Source organism: Neovison vison, chromosome X (assembly GCF_020171115.1).
Source record: "Neovison vison isolate M4711 chromosome X, ASM_NN_V1, whole genome shotgun sequence".
In the NCBI taxonomy this organism is placed as follows: domain Eukaryota; kingdom Metazoa; phylum Chordata; class Mammalia; order Carnivora; family Mustelidae; genus Neogale; species Neogale vison.
In genome coordinates, this window is record NC_058105.1 from 126,397,939 (window position 1) to 126,411,789 (window position 13,851).

General features: G+C 45.1%; 1 long non-coding RNA gene across 1 annotated transcript in view; it reads right to left on the minus strand.

Annotated features, from left to right (window-relative positions):
- The window catches only part of LOC122896460, a 107,012-nt gene that overhangs the window by 91,957 nt on the left and 1,204 nt on the right, over positions 1–13,851 (minus strand). The window lies entirely within an intron of this gene.

Below are 13,851 nucleotides of genomic sequence, written 5' to 3' on the forward strand. Positions count from 1 at the left end.
TGAGCAGAAGGCTTTCACTTTGTTCAAGTCACAAAACTTTTGAGAAACTCAGACTGTCCGCTGTCTGAGTGTGTCCAGGGGATATTAACCGAAAGTTGGCAAGCTCTCAGCGGTAGGAGTCTAGTCTTCAGGGATCGGGACACTCCTTGTATGGCAATTCCTCATTTGGAAATGTATTCTAAGGATACGAAGCATAAAAAGCTATCATCATGTCAAAATGAACACATATCAACAACATGCAAAAAAATCTGTGAAGGTCTTAGTCAAAATAGTAAATATTAGCCTAAGGAGAAAAATCTCTAGCAGCAGAAAAGTGTGTAAGTAAAAACCTAAAACAGTCTGTAATGCAATTATTAAAATGTCTATCATGGACACAGTAATAGAAACTGAAAATATAAAAAAGGGTTTTGATCAATATGGAACAAATACACAGAAGAAAAATTAGTAGATATGGAAGGCCGTTTGCAATAACCGTCAACAGCTAGCGGACCAGCTTTTCAAAATTGCTTCTCAGTAATATGCATTAATTTTATCACGTAGCACCATTGAATTCATTTCATGTAGAAACAGGCCCTGTATCAAACCACGTCTGCCTTTCCAACACTGCCGTAGGCTTTTTGTGTGGCCAGGAGTTTGTTGGGACGTTGGCCCTCAGCCCTCATTCATAACACACACGGGGGGCCAGGCCGACCTCTAGCTTTCTACTCCGTTTGTTTCTCTCACTCGCTTTTTAAAGGAGATCAGTGAGTCGTGCTCCACAGGCCAGCGTGACAACCCGGAAGCCACCCAGAAGATGAAGGGAGAAACCATCCAACAAGCTTTTCTCCGGTTGCTTGGAAACCAACCCTACGCTGGTCGGAGTCCATTCACTTCACCCAGCGGACGGATCAGTCCTCGAACTTGTGAAGGGTGTGGTTGCACTGTGGGGCAAATTCAACCAGCTTTGTCCTTCCCCCCCCTTGGGTGTTGGTGATGGAGCCGTGTTGCTGAGTACGCTGCTCCCGCAGGAGGACCGAGTCTCAACCTGCAATCCGTCCCCATGGCGGGTGTCGGACGAGGACGGCGTAAAGCCCGAGTATCCGACAAGAGATGGGAAACGGGGCGTCTCCTCTTTACTGTCTCAAAGGAACGGGAGGAAACACAGGGAAACTCTGTGTCACTGAGGACTGGCCCCTGCCTAGGCTCAATCTATTTTAAGGCACATTTGCGAGGACTTTGGTTGCAGCTTTCAGAATCACGTTTCTTCAGAATATTTCGAGGGTCCCCGGTCTCACGTTTTACGGAGTTAAATGCGACTTTGTTCAGTTACGGAGCGTGCATAAATGAACACTAAGACTGACAGTCGCACAGCGTGGCATTTGTGTTCTAGCTTGAAATCCGAATGTTACTGCCACGTTACGTGGTTTGGGTTTTCCAGGGACACGGTGACACTGGTCTCTCACTTCCACAGTTTTACAGGGCAGAGAGGGCGCGGGGAGGTTTATACGATTTCGTGTTCTTTGTGGAAACACAGAGGACACCATATGGCTTGTATTTTCTTAGGAATTCGTACGTTCAATTACTCCGAACTACAGAGCGTCGAGCCCAATTGGCCTTTGTACCCCCGTCACTCCCATTCATCCGTGTGCCCTACAGTAAACTGTGCAGAGCCCGGCACACGTAATGTGGGGCATGTTTATCCTCAGACTGAAACCCGTGCTGGCATTAGACGTACGTGTTTGTTTTCTCTGCTCCTTGGTATTAAACCATCTTCTCTGAGCAATGATGCCGTATCCCCGCGTGGCCCGTTCTCAGTAGCTCGTCACATGGACATAGATTTCTTTACCCAGAGCCGCCGTGTTGCCGTTTTACGAAGTTGATTATTATACTTTTACAAAATAGTGTTAAAAGAATTTCCGTATGTTTGCCTTGTGTGATTGTGGTTAAGATTTCTGGAAAGCAGCCATGGAGTCCTTCAATCCCAGGGATGCGCATCTACAATGAATACTGTCCGGATGTGCCCTCCGTGAATGCCACGTCACTTTGCGCTCCTGCGGATGGTGCATAAGATGCCCGTGTCCCCAGCATGGCCAGTATTGTCCAGTACCTGTGTATGCTCATTTTCTTCAAGCTCGATTATATGGTGTCTTGTGTTACTGCAATTTTAGAAATATTTTATTTATTTGAAAGAGAGAGAACATGCACTCTCAAGGAGTAGGAATGGCAGAGAGAGAAGCAGACTCCCTGCTGAGCAGGGAGCCCAACGTGGGACTTGATCCCAGGGCCCCAGGATCGTGACCTGAGCTAAAGGCAGACACTTACCGAATAAGCCACCAGGAGCCCTATGTTAATGTATTTTTAATTCTACTCATTTTGTTGTTGTTTAACCATATCTTCAATAAGTATTCTTTAAAAAATAAAAACTTTATTTTTACGTAATCTCTACACTCAGTGTGAAGCTTCAACCCACAACCTCGAGATCACGAGTCACACAGTCCCCTGACTGAGCCAACCAGGTTCCCTTCAGGAACTATGCCATACGCAATTTGTAATTTTGCAAATTTGTCTCTTGTATCCCTCATTTCCTCTTCTAGAGGGTTCACCTTTTTCCTACAGATGTATAAAATCTTCTATACAAAGGTATCTGCCAGAATGAAATTCCAAATTTGATACTCATAATTACCATCTGCCTTGCATATCCCTTATGGTCATGTTATCATAAGAGAAGGGGAAAGGATGAATTTCTATATACTTAAAATCTACCCAATGTATGGTAATTTTAATTTATAGAATGATCAGAGAAAATCCCAAAGACACTTATCAGAATATGGTCTGCAAAGTCTCAGACAGAGACATAGTTTTAGGGACAAGTTAGCTTTCCCTACTGTCTTGTGTGGCCAACAGATAATCAACTCATAATGCTAAACAAACTCAGTAACACCAATTTGTTAACTAATGAAAAAGAAGTAGTCCAACTATTTCTAGAAAGAGAAAACTACTAGTAAGTCACGTTTTCCCACTTTCTAAACCAATATTGCTCATATTTAAGAAAAATAGGTATAGTGGAGGATACATTTTTGAAAATAAATCTGGGGTTGGGGCGCCTGGGGGGTCCAGTCAGTTGAGCGTCTGACTCTTGACTTCGAGTCGGATCACGATCTCATGGATTGTGAGATCGAGCGCCACAGTAGCCTCTGTGCCAAGAGTCTGCTCGAGGTTCTCTCCCTTTCCCTCTTCCTCTGCCTCTCTCCCAGCTGGTGTGCACGTGCATGCTCTTTTTCTCTAAAATAAATACATCTTACAAGAAAATATTATCTGATGGAGGCATAATACTCCATAGTGTATATGGACCACATCTTCCTTATCCATTCATCCATTGAAGGGTATCTTGGTTCTTTCCACAGTTTGGCGACCGTGGCCATTGCTGCTATAAACATTGGGGTACAGATGGCCCTTCTTTTCACTCCATCTGTATCTTTGGGGTAAATACCCAGGAGTGCAATTGCAGGGTCATAGGGAAGCTCTATTTTTAATTTCTTGAGGAATCTCCACACTGTTCTCCAAAGAGGCTGCACCAACTTGCATTCCCACCAACAGTGGAAGAGGGTTCCCCTTTCTCCACATCCTCTCCAACACACGTTGTTTCCTGTCTTGCTAATTTTGGCCATTCTAACTGGTGTAAGGTGATATCTCAATGTGGTTTTAATTTGAATCTCCCTGAGGGCTAATGATGATGAGCATTTTTTCATGTGTCTGATAGCCATTTGTATGTCTTCATTGGAGAAGTGTCTGTTCATATCTTCTGCCCATTTTTTGATATGATTGTCTGTTTTGTGTGTGTTGAGTTTGAGGAGGTCTTTATAGATCCTGACCACTGAAATTAATATTTGAGTCTCAAACGCAGGCTTTCATCAGTAACACCTAACCTGGGTACGACAATCTGCAAATGCTCTCGCACTCCCGGACCCGCACGACACCTCAAACAACAGGCCCCCAGCCTCTCATATCAACCAACAAGCAAGATCTCTCTGTGAAGGCATTTCTTTAATGTCATCAGAAATGGTGGTCCCTGCCTTAGTTTTATCGGCTTTAAGGGGGCAACTTGCAATGTATTTTTCATGGAAAAGACAGAAAATGTATTTCTGCTGTGATTACAAAAGCCACTGCTTGCAACTCTGCCCATTATTTTCCCTGCACAGCGTTTGGTTCATGCTCCCAGACATCTATCTGAACACAACAGAGAGGCACGGGGACCATCAGACAGGTCTGAGATTTACAAGGGCATCCAACATTTCTGGTCTGATTGATCCAAATTGAATGGAGTTAAATGGGGAAAAATCTGAAAGCCTTTCCATTTTTCCAATTTATTTAAATGGAACAACAGGAAACTCTAAGCAAACAAGTTCAGAGCTGTGATGTCATGTGCCACATTAGCTCCATACTTTGCTACAGCCACCAGCACGCAGGGAAATGATGGAATAACTCAGTCTGCAGTTACGGGCACTGACTTTGAATCACCTGGCTTGTTCTCCACATACTATGGAATTTCCCTGAATAAACACATTCAAGTGGAATCAGTCATTCCTTGAAACATGGTCTCGACCACTGCAAATCACAAAGCCTACATCCTTGTGCTACGGTGTGTAAGCCACTGTCAAAAGTAGTGTAACTTGTGTGTAAGGATTTGCTTCTTTTCGGGGTATGTGGAACACTTGCTGTGATACAAATGGCCAGGGCCAACTAAATCATTTGATTCTTGTTACCCAGGTCAATTCATTTGCCGATGTGATGCCGTTTTCCGTCTGACCTAGAAAGGAGCGATTTCTGCCTTGCTGCAAACGTGTGAAAACGGACAGTGAGAATTCTTGATTGAGAGGAACGGACACTCCATCAGTCTAGCTCACACAAGGGGGAAGGTGGTAAAGAAATTTCATGGGAATCCAGAAAAAACTGAACAGTCTGTACTCGGAAAACTTAGGCACCGAAGGAGACATGTACTCACTCATCTGTCCCTGCCATCCACACCTCAGCTCTTGGAAAGATCTGCTGTATTTTTTTTCCAGATTGGGGCCCTTCTCAAAGTCAACCTGCCCCTGGTCCTAGGAAGACCGTACTCAGTCTCACCACAGTCCAACCTTAACTCAGAAGCCAAATTGCCGAGATGTGTTTTTCAACACGACAGAAAGATTATGACCAATTCTTGAAGACTTCCCCCAGACCATGGTACACACACACACACACACACACACACAACATGGGGCTCAAACTCACAACCCCAAGTTCAAGAGTCACATGCCCCACACACTAAGCCAGCCAGGCATCCTTCTGTTGTCATGTTTTTATGGCAAGAATGTTAATACAAAATAGCATGTATTTGGGGAAAACACATGTTAATCTCCTTGTCCCGTAAGACAATTTATGAAGCCAGAGGGTGTAAATCATTCCTCTTCTGGACCAGAAAAGAGGACGGGTTTTCAGGGGATACTATACTTTATTCTCCAGCACAGTGATCCCAACATACTGGGAGAAACACAACACAACTGCAAGATGTTAGTAAATGGAGGCTGATGTTCTCACCATGAGGGAGACAACTCTTATATTTCAACTAAAGAGCATGTGTTTTTGAGAGACTGTGGACTCTGAGAAACAAACTGGGGGTTTTGGAGGGGAGGAGGTGGGGGGTGGGGTGAGCCTGGTGGTGGGTATTATGGAGGGCAGGAGGGCACGTATTGTGTAAAGCACTGGGTGTGGTGCATAAACAATGACTTTTAGAACACTAAAAAGAAATAAAATAGGAAAAAAATAAAGAGCATGTGTTTTTTACTCTTCTGGACTCAACTTAAAAATTCTTTTCTAAGAATTCGTTGCTTCTTTTGCTCACGCAAACCTTGCCTCCCCAATGACTACAGAATAGATGATTTTCTTATTCAGAAACTTTCACTTGAACTATGCCTATTATTACTTCTTTTTCTTGTCCTCAAAGAAATAGACATATATGTAAAGACAAGTTTTTAAAAATTCTAAATATGCACTCATATTCATAATTTTTCCTCCCAGATAGAGACACAGAATATGTCGTCAATGTCGATCTGCGACACTGAATCTCATTATACATTCTCCTAACAATACACTCTTCATATCTTTCCATAGCATCTTTAATTTTCACGGCATTACCTCAAAGTTCGGGCACTGTTCTATTGGATGAATATAAAATAAGTTATTGAATAATACTCTATTGTGAACAATTACGGCTTTGCTTTTTTGCTGTATAAACAGCTGGATTTGTGTGTCTTACATATTTTACCTATTCTTACCTTCTAGATAGCTGTATCTTTGGGCATTTTTGCAAATATTTTTAAAACTAGTTCATTTGAAACAAATCACAATATCAAGAACTATATACACTTTCATATACTTTGTGTATATGTATATATACATATTTATATGACAGAAATTTGACTATACTAATAAACTTAACCCAAGATTGTATAAAGTTTTCCATTTTCCCCAGTTTTTTTTTTTTTTTTAAGAAAAATCATGTTACTACTACTTTGTTGATTTTTTGCCAAAATAATAGGAGAAAAGTAAAATCTTGCAAAATTATTTTCTGGCAGGAGGGATAGTAGGGAGTTTGTTTTTGAAAAATGTTTATTAGTTAATTTCCTTCTCTTTTTCTGGAAATTGCCTGTTCAGAAATTTGCTCACTTTTGTTTGGCTGACTGTGAAGGAGTTGTTTTTGTTTGGCTGACTGTGGGGTAAATAAGAGATATCAACTTTTTGGTTTTTGACATAGGATCATTTGTTTCCAGGTAATTGTCTGATTTGATTTTTACAACATATATTTTGCATATAGAATAAATAAAATATCCAGGTTTTTCTTCACACTTTCATTTCTAATTGCCATGCCTAGAAATGCCTTCCTCAGCAGAACATTACCAAAAAGTCAGCTATAATTTCTTTCTGTACTGGTGCAGTTTTGTTTACCACATGTAATTTAAAAAAATCTCTAATTTGCTTTGTTGGGGAAGTGAGATAGGAAACCAATTTTCTTGAGAATAATCCATCTTTTCGTGACAGATTTGGAGTACCAGCTTTGTGAGATGCCCCTTCTATTTATTTGTTACTATATTCTTGTTTTTGTGATCTATTCTAGCATATGTTTATTACTGCTTCAATTTTATGGTCCTGTGTGTTTCAATGCCCCATAATTTCTATTTTCAGGGTGTTTCTGGCTATTCTGCTCTAGATGAATTTTAAAAGTCAACAAAAGGAAATTGGCTGGGGTTCTTTGAATTTTTATCAATTAATTTAGAGAAACCAACATTTCTACAATACTGAGGCATCTCAGTGACAGTTTATGCCTCGTTTCTGAGGCACAATTTTCTTTAGCTTTTTGGCTTTCTTTACATTCTTCATTCATAACACTTGGTGAGTTTACTCCTGGGAGTATAATTATTTTGTTTGCTACTGTGAATACAATATTTCATACATACTATTTTTTGACTGTCATTTGGGAATAGAAACATTTCCATACAAGCACCTTTCATAAATGAATTCTTGAGGTTTTTTTTGTTTTGTTTTGTTTTTTTCCCTAATTCCTTGTCAAACTCTTTGAAAAGGTTTTTGGTTACTAGCCCTTTTCAGGGGACTGTGCAAACATTTTGGTGATAACAGAACACTTCTCTTATTTCCATCATGCTTAGAAAGATGACCATGTCTCACTGTCTGGCATGAGGGTGTAATATGCCCCCGTCATCTCTCCGATTAAGAAAGTAGCAAGCTCTTCTGACTTAACTGAGGAATTTTGTTGAATGTTAACTTTTTTTTCAGAAGTCTATTTGCGGGCAGCAGCAAGAGAATCTTATTGCTTTGACTTTGTCATTATGACCAATGTCATCGTGTTTACTAGCGTTAGCCTGGACGGGTTCTCAGATACCTGGAATGGAACACTGTCGTGACATGCTCTTTTTAAAAAGTATAGACTGTGCATGATTTCCACGTTTGCATGATGAGAAGGATCTTGCTTGGAGCCAGTGAAAGCACTCTGAGTTGCGAATGAGTTTGGCCCCTTCCATGAGCAGGAGGAGTGTGAGTTCGGTCGCGGGTTACCGAGCAGTGGCTGGATTTACTATCCCACAAGTGAATCTTCGCAAGGCACCTTTTAAAACATCACACCTAAATTCAGGTTTGGTTATTTTATATTCTTACTACAAATAGTTCCGTGAGCTTCAGATGCTAAGAAGCCTGTATATGCGTCTGCGGATAGCTAAGAGCTGTGAACATGAGTTCCGATCAGCGGATGGCCAGATGACACGGACGACTCAAGACCTTCCCTGACGGATAACGGACGTCTGATAAACAAGGCAGTGGGTTGAGTAAATATATGTATGCTTACTTACTAAATTATACACTTAGTAAAGATATGTAAATATATATTCTTAACCATATCCATGTACACATAGATTTCATAGACTATTTTTTTTTAAAGATTTTATTTATTTATTTGACAGAGAGAGACCACAAGTAGGCAGAGAGGCAGGCAGAGAGAGAGAGAGGAGGAAGCAGGCTCCCCGCCGAGCAGAGAGCCCGATGTGGGACTCGATCCCAGGACCCTGAGATCATGACCTGAGCCGAAGGCAGTGGCTTAACTCACTGAGCCACCCAGGCGCCCTCATAGACTATTTTTAAAGCAGTTTTAGGTTCGCAGACAAATTGAGGGAGGCAGGTTAAGAGATTCCCCATTCTTCACTGTCCACGTCCCCACTAGAGGGGGACACTTGTTACAACGGACGGGCAGGCACTGATACATCATAACTGCCCCGAGTCCAGAGTCTGTGTGACGGTTCCCCCTGAGTGTCTCCCCTCGTGGGTTTAGATGAATGTGTAGTGCTGTGTATTCATCAGTCTAGTGTCACCCAGAGTCATTTTCCCGGCCAAACGGTGCTCTGTGCTCTGCCTAGCCATCCCTCCCTCCTCGTGACTTATATTTTAGATAGATCATTCTGGCTGTCGGTCAGATAATTTATTATATGAAGGGGACATTGGAAGAAGGAAACCTGCTTCTATGAGGTGGTATTTTGCTTTGTTCCTTGCCTTACTATTAAAAAGAGAAAATTAACATGATTTTTTAGGGGGGGTCAGATTTGACACCTTGAATACTTCCAAAGGAGAGAATTTTAAACCCTTCCTCCAAAAGAAGTCAATATACGTCTGTGTAAAATCTTGGGCATCACAATATTGAAGACAGTGTTTCCAATCTCCTGTCTATTGTTCAGCTTCAGCGGACCTGCAGTAACCAGACGGTGGTGACTGTCCGTGTCCCCTCTCAGCAGGCAGACGTGCAAGCGAGACGAAGGCCACGCTCCCCAGACGGGGCCGACGGCGGTTCCGCCGCTGGGTGCGGATGTGACGGAGAGCTATGCGGGGGCCTGACCATGCCCTTCCTTTCCCAGGTGGGGCTGTTCCGTGCGCTCCTGTGCTACGTGCGCACACTTCCAGCGGGGTAGTCCCGTACATGCAGACACATACGCACACAGAAATGCTCACATACGTATATCCTGAGACACGCACACACACACACACACACACACACAGGCAGTTCTTATTATCTGTGGCACTCGGGCTCTATACATCAGCAAGCACACTGAATTTCCAAATCCTGAGCCACTGCTCCTAAGGGAAGTGCGGGGCGGGGGCCCCCACCCTCCGGTCATGTTCATCAGCATCAATACATCTCCCTGTTCTACGTGTCTTCCTGCTTCAACGTTCCTTACTGAGGGGCACGGGCGGGCTGAGTGGGTGCAGCCTGCGGCTCCTGATCTCAGGATCATGAGTTTGAACCTCATAGTGGGTATAGAGATTACTTAAAAAAAGGGGAAAAAGGGGTAAAAAGAAACAAGACAGCTAAAAAACCACAGATTCCTTATTGAATGTCTCATGTTGCCTCATACACACGGAACGCACATCGCTGAGCCCCGCATGACGCATGCCTGAGCCAAACTTGGGTCACACCTGTTCTCCCGTGAAGGCCCGTCGCGGCCGCCCTCCACGCGGGAAGGCCGGGCAGCACGTCGGCACGGCGCTCGGGTCCCTGTAAACCTCGCAGTCACCAACCAAAGACACGAAGCCGAGAACGACCTCAGAGCGCACAAAGGACACCCGCGGACGGTACAAGAGCGGAAAGACAAAGGCAAAGCCCACGCTGGTTCCCACTGGCTGGGAGTGTGGGCGTTTGTCGGTGACAAACATTCACGGCTCGCCGTGTCCACGCGGGACAACCAGGGCACCGCAGGTGTCGGTGTGGGGGTCACAATGAAACCCCAGCGAGGAAGCAGACGTGCACGCACGGACTCACGACCGCGAGGACACACGGAGTGTGTCTTCTGCAGCGTCCCGCGGGCTTGCTGAGGGCAGGGAGCACACAGCCCCGTCCTTCCCCGTTCCCGGGCCAACAGCCTCATGCCTTACCCCGGCTCCCCCGCAGACCGACCCGTTTTCGCTCAGGCGCCAGTTACAGACACTGAATGCTGAAACGGAATAGAATAAAGTGATAAAAGTGGGTTTTCTCTGCTCGGTTTCTGTCCTTCTCCGTGCCCTGCGGGAGGGCATCACGAACGGTACGCGACGGGGCTGCGTCGACACGCTCCGGCACTCGGGAAATCACGCCGTGCAGATGGGAATCTTGGCGCCGTGCGGGCCTCCTGAGCCACAGGGGTTCTTGCCGTAGAAGAGAAGGCTGTTTGCTCTCCTGGAAACGGGGATCAGACACCACACCCAGCTCCTAGCGACGGGCCAGCCCGGAGCGGTCTGTACCGCAGGACGGTCCCCCCGCAGCTGTAACTTGTACACTCGTGTTTCAGATGCTCCTTTTCCCGACAAGAACCACGGGGCACAATGGCCTCCTGGACGTGAGTCGTCTCTGCTCGCAGTGGAGCCCAGGTAGGGAGACGGGACCCCACACCAGCAGGTAAGACGCGTGATGGAGAGGGAGCCACGGGGAAACCTGCCGCCAACGCAGCCATCCGCGCGGGAGGTCCGCTGCAGCGTGTTCAACACGTTTTAGTGTTACAACTCACCCCGTGAGAACTTATACAAGGACTGTGCTGACACGACTTGAGGTTTCATAGTATAAAATGAAGCAAAACTAGACCTTAATCTCTGCCAACACCGAGTCCATGAAGTTTTCAACATACTCCGTCCGCGCGTCTGGCAGGCCGGCAGGGCTCGGCCGCCAACAGCCCACACGGCGCTGCCAGCGCTGCGTCTCCCGGCCTGGGAAGGCTGTGCTAGAGACTGCTGCCACAGATCCCGGGGCTCCAGGAACTGCGGCCACACGGCCCTTCCCAGAGCCAACGTTCTGGCAGTTGTGCCGACAAGGACACTGGGACTCAGAGCCCCGGTCCCCCAACGTGCGCATTCTCCCATCCCCTCCACACCCACATGAGGAAGCGTCTGGGGCTTCCTGCGCTGCCAACTCGAGGGCTCACAGGCTCTTAAAGAGATGATCCTAAGGGAACGGTTCACAATGAAGGAACCGACCGGGAAGGCCAGAGGTGGACGGCCCCGTGGCCGGGAGAGGCAGGGCGTGCTCCATCCCGTTACTGACGGGTTCAGAGCAGAAGGCCCGTTCACAGCAGGGGCGCTGCTGGCCATCTGTGTCCTGGGACAGGCGTCCGCTGGAGGGATCACGGCAGACCCTTACGGTCCCTGCAGCGAGACACATTCCACATCTCAAATGTGGGCAGGGCTGGGCTTCCACACGCCAGGAGCCATAAGCAGGACTGGCTCCGGCCTCAGGCGGGGCTGAGTTCCCCCCCAGGCCGCAGCTGAACAGCATGGGAAGCTGCTCAGGACCAACGACACAGAAGTCACCTGTGCCCCTGCTTTGGTCCCTCACGGGACTTGCCCTTGTTTCTGTCTGAGGGGAAATCAACTGGCTTCCTAGGAAAGTTCTCTAGATACACAGTCGCCCTAGGACTCCAAACGAATGCTCTTTGAGCTAGGAGAATTCTGGCGCTCACACAGTCACCTACGGCTACTCTGTTTTTGACATGATGACAGCGCACTGAGACCCAGACACAGTGTTGCTAACAAGAAATACCAGTGAGATGCTCGCCATCCATTGCCCAGGCCATCCACGATCACCTTAACATTAGCTGACAGTAAACTTCCAGCGGAGCGAAAATAATTACGTACACTGAAAATGTCAGTCCAGAACCAAGAAAATTAGGACCTCGCTACCTCTTCATTCTCTAGTCTTAAACACTTCCTTGTGGCGGAAAACCATGGGGGCAGACTAACGTATCAGTCCTTTGTTTTTTACTCCAAATTCCACTAAGTTTACCATTTAAAAGGCTATATGGATCAAACACAGCATTTAAAATTTTGTTTTTAGGAATCTTAGTTTTTATCATTCAAATTTATTTTTATTTCTGACGTAGACCTGTAACTCCTTTCCCTAAAGTCCCCTAAACATCTGATACGTGAACTAGTGCCGAAATCTCTAATGGTGTACTTTGTTTTCTCAAATGCTCTATCTCGTGAATGATAGGGTTAACCAAGAAGATTTTTTTTCCTGTTTTGTTTTGCTTTCTGTAAATCCCAAGGCTTAGACTCCTGATAATTTTGCCACAAAAGCATGTTTTGCTAATAAATCTCTAGATATATCTGTCTTTGTTCTTGTCAGGGGACAAAAAAACCCAGCTATGACACATTTCTCAGCATTTTTTCTAAAATGTGTTTTGAGAGGTCAGAATCATATGGAATTGTGATGTTCTTGCATCGTACACGTTTTCTGGTGCTATTTTAAGAGGATAGATTTGAATAATATAAAATGAGAGCTATTTTGAGGTTAATTGAGTTTGATTAAATAATAATTTACTTCTGTCAAATGAGAAACACACGTATATAAATGACATCCATACAGAAGAAAGCTGAATGAAATCCCCCAAATGTAAGTGAAAGATGCTGCAAATTATTAAACCACCTTAAAGTTTTTTCTTAAGTCAATGAGCAGAGAACATGTGGTATGATGGGTTCTGAGATCTTAGTCCCCGAGGTGACTAAGCACAGCACCACAGGGCTACATTTCCTAGGATCAAGAGTATTTGAGGCACTGCCTTAGGTGACCTTGTCTTGACACAGAAATCTTCACTTGACTCCGTCTCACCAACGTTACTCCCACAGACCATGATTCACTGATTCCCAAACGCATGCTCCCCAAATTACCCCATCTGGTCACGGAATGGATACATAATTCACATTGTAAAAATCATTCGCTTAACCTTTGATTGACCAAGAGGCTATACATTCCATGATGCAGAAAATGGGACGTTTGTTTGGATTTTTGGTTTTGCTCCCTCTCTTCTCCCCAAAGCTTCCTCCTTGGTACATAGTAAGTGCCTGACAAATACTCACGGTAAAACGGCCAAGTGAATGGTGAGTGAGAGAATACTCACGGTTGACAACAGCTGTTCCATTTTCATGCTGAGGAAAAAACGTTAAGCGGCACTTTCCCAGGCAATCAATCACACAGTTTTTAAATCTCTTTCTCTAGGACTACCTTTGTATCTGTTATTTTAAGGAGCCAATAACCCTCAACAGTTTGCTTCTCACGATTGGGGGTTCGTAACACTTTTTCCGGTTGAATGCCTTCCTGGGTTCCTTATCATCTGAAACACCAAAAGGGATGGAGCCAATCTCCTTTGTCTGAGATCACCGATTTCATCCTGGCCTTGGAACTCTCCTGGTCCTTACCTTGGGGGTGATTCATGTAACACGGACCGAGGCTCACTGCCCCCGTCGTGTTTACATCGACTCTCCATGCTGTCTGTCTCACAGTGTGTCTACGCCTACCAGCACGGTAACAGGATA